The following is a 10496-nucleotide window of genomic DNA, read 5'->3' as shown; positions in this document are numbered from 1 at the left end:
GAGGCTTTTTTTTTTTTTTTTTTTTTTTTTTAAGAAAACCATGGAGAAACTCATAAGGTATCGATGATGCTGATGACGATGATGATGATTTGGTGATAAAAAATTAACACATATTAAGCATTTAATGATATTAAGCTCTGGAGTAAATTGGTCCTTGTCCACTTCAAAGCTGGATACAAAATATAAAATACTCCTATATAAATGGTCATGTAGGAATTAGAAAGCTTTATTTTTTTTTCCTACTGAAAAGCATTCCACTCTGTGATTGCTTATGTAATTCCAACTAAATTTTCATGCTTAGTTTAGAAATCATTTCTTCAAGCAACCATGTGTCACCCATTTCAGTGTGTGCCAATTCCTCCTGCATTTCATTTATACCCTATATAGCCCTTACTATGACATTTATCCCATAAATCAAATGTGATTTGATTGCTGTCATCCATCTCTACTGTGCCTATTGCATTATGGACTCCAAGAAAGTAGGAGCTTGCTCATCTTGTGTTATCTCCAAACAACAGTGTCTGACAGATAACAGGTACCTGATAAATATAGATTAAATAGATAAATAAATTGGGCTACATTTCTATTACAATCTTTTGGCATTCAATTAAAGACAATTCTGTATTGAGAGAAGCTCAGCCTAGCTGGAGTCACATCCTTTTGGTTCGTCTCCTTGTTCGGCCACAGTTATGATAGATGATTCTAGTTGTCACTAACAGTGGCCCACTCCATTATGGCTCTGCACCTGATGTCCCATTTTTCTGCCTCAGGGCCTTTTCTGGAGGAAGTCGTATAGAGGCTCAGCATATGAAAAAGCACAGATTGTAAATGGAAGGCAATTAACTAGGGACAATTCTTAACTTCCCATCAGTTTGATGGTTCATACAGGGAGATATCTTGCAAATTTCTTAGAGGCCCTGGCATAAAGCATAGTGGTGGCCTACCATGGTGTTCTCAGTAATACATCTTTCCTTCCTCCATATTGCTTCTTTGGATGAAGTCTCAAATAAACTACCTGAATTCAAATATTTGACTAAGGCTCTGAATAAGAGATAACAAGGCATAGTGGCTTACACCTGTAATCCCAGCAGTTTGGGAGGCCAAGATGGGAGGATAACTTCAGTCCAGGAGTTTGAGACCAGACTGGGCAACATGACAAAACCCCATCTACAAAAAATACAAAAAATAGCCAAGTGTTGTGATGTGTGCTTGTAATACTAACTACTTGAGAGGCTGAGGTGGGAGGATCACTTAAGTCTGGGAATTCGAGGCTGGAATGAGCCATGACTGCACCACTGCACTTCATCCTGGGCATTGGAGTGAGACCCTGTCTCAAAAAGCCAAAAAATAAATAAATAAATAAAAAAGAAGAAGAAGAAGGAGAAGAAGGAAGAGGAGGAGGAGGAAGAAGAAGACTAAGACACTCAGTAAATGTAAAATTCCTTTTTATTTAAAATTACTTTAGATTATATCTTTTATGGTCTCTTTTGCTCACTACTCTCTTAACCTAAACTCTTACCTGCTTCCTACTTTGAGATTAGATTACCATACTATGAAAGCTACAGTGGTAGGATGGTGACATTAATGTAGCAAATGTAAAGTGTATTTTGGATCATTCCTCCCATGTAGCTCCACAATGTCTATATCCATAACCAGTTCTTGCCCACAGCTTTAGGACAACTCTGCTCATCACTTCCACAACTTTTCCTCTAGACACTTGGATGAAATCCTAGCAAAGCAGAAGTAGAAAAACTGAAAGCAGTTCCAGTTGCAACTGAATCTTCATTAAGATGTCTATTTTTATGTATTTATTTATTTATTTACTTATTCATTTTTTTGAGATGGAGTCCTTCTTAGTCGCCCAGGCTTGAGTGCAGCGGCACGATCTTGGCTCACTGCAAACTCCACCTCCTGGGTTCACGCCATTCTCTTGCCTCAGCCTCCCAAGTAGCTGGGACTACAGGCACCTGCCACCACATCTGGCTCATTTTTGTTTTGTTTTGTTTTGTTTTGTTTTGTTTTGTTTTAGTAGAGATGGGATTTCACCATGTTAGCCAGGATGGTCTCAATCTCCTGACCTTGTGATCCACCCGTCTCACCTCCCAAAGTGCTGGGATTACTTAAATATACCTCTTGCTTTTTGGCATATGTGGGTGACCTTTGATTTCTTAGTCATCGCATAAAAACATTATATATCTTAGGCTAATTGTGCAATTATCATTATAATTTACATTATTACCATGATTCATTTTTTATAAAAACCACACTCTTAGAAGAGTTCAAAGGGACTGTATGTTTTCTTTAGGGAAGAGTTAGGGAATCTTTATGAACCAGTGAAAAAAGAAATGTAATTAGGAGTACTAGGTAATGGCCAAAGGAACAATGGCTGTGAAACCAGTCCCTGTGGTAGAAGGGGAAAGATACCAAGTAAATGAAGACAGTCAGCTAAGATAAAAAAAATCTTAACCCTAATGTACAGGGGCTTACTATTGTAGGTCATGCTAATTCTAGTGGTTTCTTGTCCCCAGCTCCAACTTTCCTGGTTCTCACTGCCCCTCAATCACAATCTTGCTTCTCATTACTGAAGTGCCACACAGTCCCATTAGATCCATTCATCGTCCTTGTCACAGCCTCCACTTTGCTGGAAGCCCTACTCTGGTACCTTCAATGACTTAGTGCTGGGAAAAATTATTTACTGTCACTGTATAGCTGGTCAAATTGGTTGGAAAAAGGAGTTATTCCTTCAGACAAAACTGGGAAAGCTGTAATCTCAACATTAAAAGTTATATGTATTGAATCTCAATTATATGAAAAACTATGTGTTAGATACTTTTCCTCAAAGCATTTCATTACGTCATGAAAACAACTTTGTAAGGATTTTCCATTCTAAATAAATTTTATATAACGAGATCAAGGTTTTATTGCTAATTTAGGGCAAAGAAAGCTTTTTAAAATTTATACACATTAAAAGACTAAAAAAAGTGCCAATGTCTCTGGAGCTTTTTTACCAAATGCCAAAAAAAAAAAAAAAAAAAAAGTTTTTTGGAAAAAGAGCACAAAAAATTCACAGAAAAAATTTTAAAGCCAAAAGTGACAAATTAGTTAACAGATACTTAATCTCATTTATGTTGAATTAACAGCCTACCTCTATAAATGTCTCTTCATTTAACACTGTTGTGTACTCATTTGTTTTAGACTGTCTGACCTGTGTGTGTATATATATGTGTTTCTACAAAAATAAATTAGCAAAGTTAAAGAGACAGACAGGGCTAGAATTGGAGATGGATGAAGAGAAAAGGAGAGCCACCAAGCGAGAGAGAGAGTATAGAAATAAACCAGGAAGGAAAACAAAGATGTTAGGCAATAAAACATATATTACATTGAATGGGGAGGTCCGGCATGGTGGCTCAAACCTGTAATCCCAGCACTTTGGGAGGTTGAGGCAGGCAGATCACCTGAGGTTAGGAGTTGGAGACTGGCCTGGCCAACATGGCAAAAACCAGTCTCTACTAAAAATACAATTACCTGGGCGTGGTGGTGGGCGCCTTTAATCCCAACTACTCAGGAGGCTGAGACAGGAGAATTGCTTGAAAGTGGGTGACAGAGGCTGCAGAAAGCCAAGATCATGCCACTGCACTCCAGCCTGGGCAACAGAGCTAGACTACATCTCAAATAATAATAATAATAGTAATAATAATCATTTTTTTAAAAATTACATTGAATGGTGTATTATTAAAGGATGAAAGAGAAACAAGCATGGAGAGAAGATTCAAGGAATCTTATTTTGGAAAAACAAAAACTAATATAAATCCAAATATTGTTTCTATACATGTATTTGAAATTCAGACTAAGTGCTCTTGGATTCATGTTCCATAAAAACAGAGAGAAAATAACAAATTCTATTTATTTATAAAGTATTATTATTATTATTATTATTATTATTATTATTTTGAGACAGAGTCTTGCTCTGTCACCCAAGTTGGAGTGGAGTGGTGCAATCTCGGCTCACTGCAACCTCCGCCTCTAGGGTTCAAGTGATTCTCCTGCCTCAGGCTCTTACGTAGCTGAGACTATAGGCGCCCACCACCATACCCAGATAATTTTCTTTTTTTTGTATTTTAGTAGAGACGGGGTTTCACCATGTTAACCACAATGATCTTGATCTCCTGATCTCGTGATCCACCCACCTTGGCCTCCCAAAGTGCTAGGATTACAGGCGTGAGCCACTGTGCCTGGCCATGAATTATTTTTGAATTAACACTAATCGCTCACCATGTTTTGTGCAAAATCTCTTCCATATTTGAAAAGGCGAACAGCTCAAATTTGTTTATAAATCTATGCTTTCTTAAATCCAAAGTGATTAGAAAAAGATGTATTTGGTATTTCCTCAAACTGAAATGTGCCAGTTCCACAAAATTTTCAAACTACAAATGTTAATCTCTCCTTATTTATTTATTTATTTATAATTTACAGAATAGTTTTTTAATGAGTAGTTATTATCTATATTAAAATATATCTACTTCTCTAAAATAATTTTTATCTTTTTCTTAATAGCTTTCTAATTTACTTTCATTTTCCTCCTTTCAACTTCTGTTTCTAATAAGAATTGTATATGGTATTTGATCTTCTGTGTGTATGCTTTTATTGTTTTGCTTTCAATATTGAAATTTTTCTTGTTATCTCTTTTCTGAGTACTGACAGTTCTAATTTTTAATAATGCATCTTTGTTTATCTCATTTCTAAGTTATTAATTCTGATTTGTGCTGTTTTTGTAGCCTTTATTGTTTTCTTATTTCAGCTTGCTTGAAATACAGTATTAGTTTAAAATTGCAGTTACTTACGTGAGCAAGTTTTTTGTGACTTCATTTCAAGAAAGATTTATCTTTTACTAGTTTTGTATTTTACAATTTTCATAAGGAAAATGTTAAAAGGTAGGCCCAACTTTTGAGCTTATAAAATTAAAGAACAGTAGACCTAGCAGAAGCATATTATAGTTTCTGTGATCTTTAGCACATAATTGATGTTTCCAAATGATGAGTGTTTGTTCCTTTCTTTTGTTTGAAAATCATTTAATGTTAGCAACTTTTTCCTGTCTCAGCCTTTTTTGACATTAGACATCTTTTCCTCAACTAAACAGCAACTCTTCCCCTTCTTTCTTTTGTTCCACATCAAATTAAACCATCAACTAACTCTCAACACTCCCACCTGATGGCAGTTCATCGATATTACCTGACCACAGTCTACCATGTTAAGCAGTAAGCGACATGCTTTTGTAAGGGTCTCTGTAAATCCTCTTCAAAGTTCTTTGAAAAGATGATAAAACTTCCTACTAACCGGTCAAACATTAAATGGAAGGTAAATTTTTGGAAAAAATATATTTTTATGAAAGGCATTATTTGTTATTACAGTAAATACAGAAAGTGTGCAAGGTAATCGTAATCATCATGGAAACAATGATGGAAGTAACTTTTGTCTTTATTTTTAGTACAACTCATAAAAGCTAAATACATCATGGTCTATGATTGTTTGGCTGCATACCATACTATTTCAACTAGAAACTATGAGAGCTCAAAATGTTACAGCTCTGAGTAAAGCAATTGCTGACATAAATCTGTCAGCTTCATAAACAATTGATAAAAAATATAAAGGATAAATTTTGTTTGCTAACTACAGGTATATGGGGAGTCAACATGTATCCAGAAAGCAAAATATTAAAATGAGCTATACTAAATGACAAACTGTTATGAGCATTTGGAAACTAAATCATTACAAAATGTTTTCTTTGAAATAAGAACTCATTTCGGTAAAGCAGCAGTAGCATATGTATGTGCGTGTGTGATACATGTATGTGTTACATGGGAGCTTTTAAACTGATGTTGTTATTTAGTATTTTGAAATTCTAATGCATTGCAGATCCTCTCACAAAGAGAGAAATTATATCAATGACAGGGAGACCATGTTTTGTCTAACAGCTAGGCAACGTTTTGTTTTTTTCCGAAGACGATCGGTTAAACAATTTGTAAATAGTGCAAATCCCTATAAAACTGCTTTTCTTCTTTTCAAGTCTCTATTAGCAAACCGATGATAACAATTACCTCTTCAGGGTGATCAATAATATAAGAATATAAAACAAAACAGAGCAATAAAAAAGGCTACAGAAGCATATAGGTTATTTTCTTCGCCCTTAGTTATTTCTTTTCTTTTTGTTTTCATATTTTCCACTGAATAACCTATGGAATCCATGACATGAAAATATTTTCTGGAAACATGATACAGAAATGTAGTACTTTCAACTCTCTGTCACTCTAAATCATTTTCTAGTGAGAAAAACAGTAAACATGAGGAATTGAGCAGAATTTTTATTTTACCATCAATAAACTTGGCCGTATTGATCATGCTCAAAGTCACAGGACATATTTTAGAACAATGTCGAAAAAGTATCTCTTCACATAGCAAATTTTGAAGAGAAAATAATTTAAAATACTGTTTTGGTCGAGAGAAAAGTATTGTGTAAATATACTATACACATATACATATGTATTGTACATATAAAATCCTATTCCTGTTCACCAGTTTTCCTCAAACTTGAACAATATTTGGGTCATTTTAACAAAATAAAATCATATGATTTCCAGAATAGTGACAAATTATATTTACTTTAACATTATTGTCATATGTATAAATTTTCAACACCCTCAGCAGAGTGTTTATTCAGCTACAAAATCAAGATACATTTACCAATTAATCACAAACAAAACCACCAAAGCATGTAAAATTCTAATTAACAATATTTTAGCATGATGGATAATGAATTGGAAATAAATCATGATTTTGGACATGAATTTTAAAATGTTCATCATCTGTTAGATTTTAATCTTTTAATTTCTTTTCTTTTTTGACTTACATAATATTGTACTTTTATTCTTTTACAGGATTCTAGGCCATTGGAACATAAAATTAATAATGGTAACTTTTGGTTGCTAGATAAAAATAAATCAGACTTCAAACTTCACCAAAATCCCCTTAACAACCTATTGCCTCTTTTAAGGGCTTCTGATTTAGTAACACTAAAGCTGTATTTTCCACTTAATATAATGCTATTAAAAAGTCATTGTTAATAAAATATATACTGAATAGACACCTAATCCAAATTTTTGTCTTAGAAACAAAAGATCTATTGCATAGGTTATACTACTTTGTAGGACAACATAACATATTGATACATCTAAGTGTCTAATAAAGACTCAAGAATTGTACTAATTCAAAATGTAAACAAATGCCGTTACTTTAAAAAATAAGCTTTATTTAAGCTTTAGTGAGGTACAGTTTACATAAAATACAACTCACTAATTTTAAGTATACAATTCAATGTGTTTGAACTTTATAGTTGTTTAAATACCAAAATAATTATAAGATGTTTCAATTACCACAAAAAAACAATTCTGCTGTGCCCTTCTGCAGTCAGCTTTATATTTTGCTCTTATCTCCTGGCAACCTCTGATCTGCTTTCTGTCATTGTAGTTTGCTTTCCTTAGAATTTAATACAAATTAAATCACAACATAGGTAGTGGTTTGTATATGGCTTCTTCCACATAGCTTAATAAAGATTCATTTATGTTATTGACTGTGTCTGTTTTTTTGTTCTTTTTCTTTCCTTTCCTTTTTGCTGAATAGTAATCCATTGTATATAACACAATTTGTTTCTCCATTCACATGTTGATGAATATTTACATTCTTTTCAGTGTTGATGGCAAAGAATAAAGCTGTTATGCACATATGCATAAACAGCTTTGTGTTAACATATTTTTTTTTTTGTCTGGATCTTATGGTATGTTCATTTTACAAAAATATACAAAGTGTTGCCAAAGTGGCTGTATCAATATGCATTCCGCTACCAAAAACATGAAAGTTCCCCTTTCTCTATTATCTTATCAGTTCCTGGTATTGTGAGATTTTTCCTTTTAATTTTAGACATTCTAGTGGATGAACAAAAAATTCTGCGTGACTTTAATTACATGAGAAATGATGTTCACATCTTCTTGTGTTTTCCTGATATTTGTAAATGTTCTTTGGTAAAATTTGAAATCAAATATGTACTCATTTTTATTATTGGGTTTGTGTCTTCTTAATATTGAGATTTTTTAAACTATATATTCTGAAAGTAATTCTTTACCAGATATATATCTTGCAAATATAATCTGCATTTGTGGCTTGTAATTTACTCTTCTTTTTTTTTTATTTGTTATTTTTTGAGACTGAGTTTTGCTCTTGTCACCCAGGCTGGAGTGCAATGGCATGATCTCAGCTCACTGTAACCTCCGCCTCCTGTGTTCAAGCGATTCTCCTGCCTCAGCCTCCTGAGTAGGTGGGACTACAGGCATGCACCACTACACTCGGCTAATTTTTTCGTATTTTTAGTAGAGATGAGGTTTCACTGTTTTGGCCAGGCTGGTCTCTAACTCCTGACCTCAGGTGATCCGCCCACCTCAGCCTTCCAAAGTGCTGGGATTACAGGTGTGAGCACTGCACCTAGCTGTCATTTACTCTTTTAACAGTGCCATTTTAAGAACAAAATTTTAAATTTTAACAAAATACAATGTATTAATTTTTTTTCCGGTAAATTCTTTATTTTGTAGCCTATCTAAGAAATCTTTCACTTTTTTGGAAGTTTTATTGTTTTGGCTCTTACGTTTCTGTCTGTGATACATTTCTAGTTAGTTTTTTGTTCCTAGAGTAAGAGAAGGGTTCAGTGTATTCCAATTGATCTAAAACCATCTGTTGATTATTTGTTTCTCTTTGCTTTAACTTGAACGACATTATCAACAGAAATATACACGAGTATATTTCTGGATTCCCTTTTCTACTGCTCTGTATATTTAAGCCTATGTCAAACCAAACTGTAGGGTTTTGTTTTGTTTTTTACTAAGTCAAGTTCTACTCTTGGTTACTCCTATCCAAAATTGTTCTGGTTAGTTTAGTTATGAGGACTAAGCTCTGATTTTTTATCTTGCCCAAATTCCTACCTAAGGGGTCTGGGGAGTCATGCCCTACAATTCTCATCCGAGGGGTTTTATTTGACACTGTATATCATGACTTACTTTCCAATCTGACTCTGGCATAACAATGAAGAAAATAAAAATGTTTTACCCCAAAATAAATGTCCTTGCTGTATCTTGAAATTGCCCTCCAAAGTCTCTTATCGGAAAAATCCACATTCTGTATCCCCTTTCCACCTTTTTTGTTTCCTTCCTTCCTAGACCCAGGAGACAACCAACTAAGAGCCAGGCACCCTTTTAGGTCTGATAAGAAATATTTTTACAACCTACCCTCTCTCTGAAGTCTGCTATCTCAGAGATGCTTCTGCACAATAAAACTTAGTCTCCTGCCTAACAACCTGAACATTCCTTTCCATTGATCCCAGGTCTTCAGATAAACTCAACCAATTGCCAACCAGAAAATGTTTAAATTTACCTAGGCCTGGAAGCTCCCATCCTTTGAGTTGTCCCACTTTTCTGAACCAAACCAATGTATTTCTTAAACGTATTTGATTGATGTCTCATGCCTTCCTAAAATGTATAAAACCAAGCTGTATCCCAACCACCTTGGACACATGCTCTCAGGACCTCCTGAAGGCTGTGACATGGGGCATGGTCGCTCATATTTGGCTCAGAATAAATCTCTTAAAATATTTTACAGAGTTTCACTCTTTTCCTCAACAGTCCTTTAGAAATTCAACGGAAATTTTAGATTCCTGTTGTTAATTTCTACAATAATAGACGTCTGGGAATTTGACTTGGATTGCCTTGGATCTACAAGTCACTTTGTTGGAATTGACATCTTAACAACATTGAATCTTAATGTCTTTGAATGCAATTTATCTTTGTATATAGATTTTTTTTTAGTTCTTTCAGAAAGATTTTGTAGTTTGCAATTTGCTTGCACTTGTTTTGTTAATTTTATTCTAAAATATATTGTGCTGTTTGACATTTTAAAATGTATTTTAAAATACTAATTTCCAAATTTCATTGCTAGCAGGTAGAAATATAATTGATCTTATCTATCAGTCTTAAGTCCTGTGACATTGCTAAACCTATGTATTAGTTCTAGTAGTATGTTATAAATGCTTAGGCTTATCTATATAAACTAACTTTTTTAAAAAAATAAAGTTTTGCTCTTTGTCGTTATGACTTTAAAAAAATTTTTGCAGATAGCATGGGCTAGGACCTACAATGCAATAGTGAATAGAAGTGCTGAGGCTGGGGCACGTGGCTCACGCCTGTAATCCCAGCACTTTGGGAGGCGGAGGCGGGCGGATCACGAGGTCAGGAGATCGAGGCCATCCTGGCTAACACTGTGAAACCCCGTCTCTACTAAAAAATGCAAAACAAAATTAGCCAGGCGTGGTGGCGGGCGCCTGTAGTCCCAGCTACTCGGGAGGCTGAGGCAGGAGAATGGCATGAACCTGGGAGGCGGAGCTTGCAGTGAGCCGAGATGGC

This window comes from Rhinopithecus bieti, unplaced genomic scaffold, assembly GCF_001698545.2.
Source record: "Rhinopithecus bieti isolate Rb0 unplaced genomic scaffold, ASM169854v2 scaffold_61957, whole genome shotgun sequence".
Taxonomy (NCBI): Eukaryota; Metazoa; Chordata; class Mammalia; order Primates; family Cercopithecidae; genus Rhinopithecus; species Rhinopithecus bieti.
Note: the sequence above shows the minus strand (reverse complement) of the source record.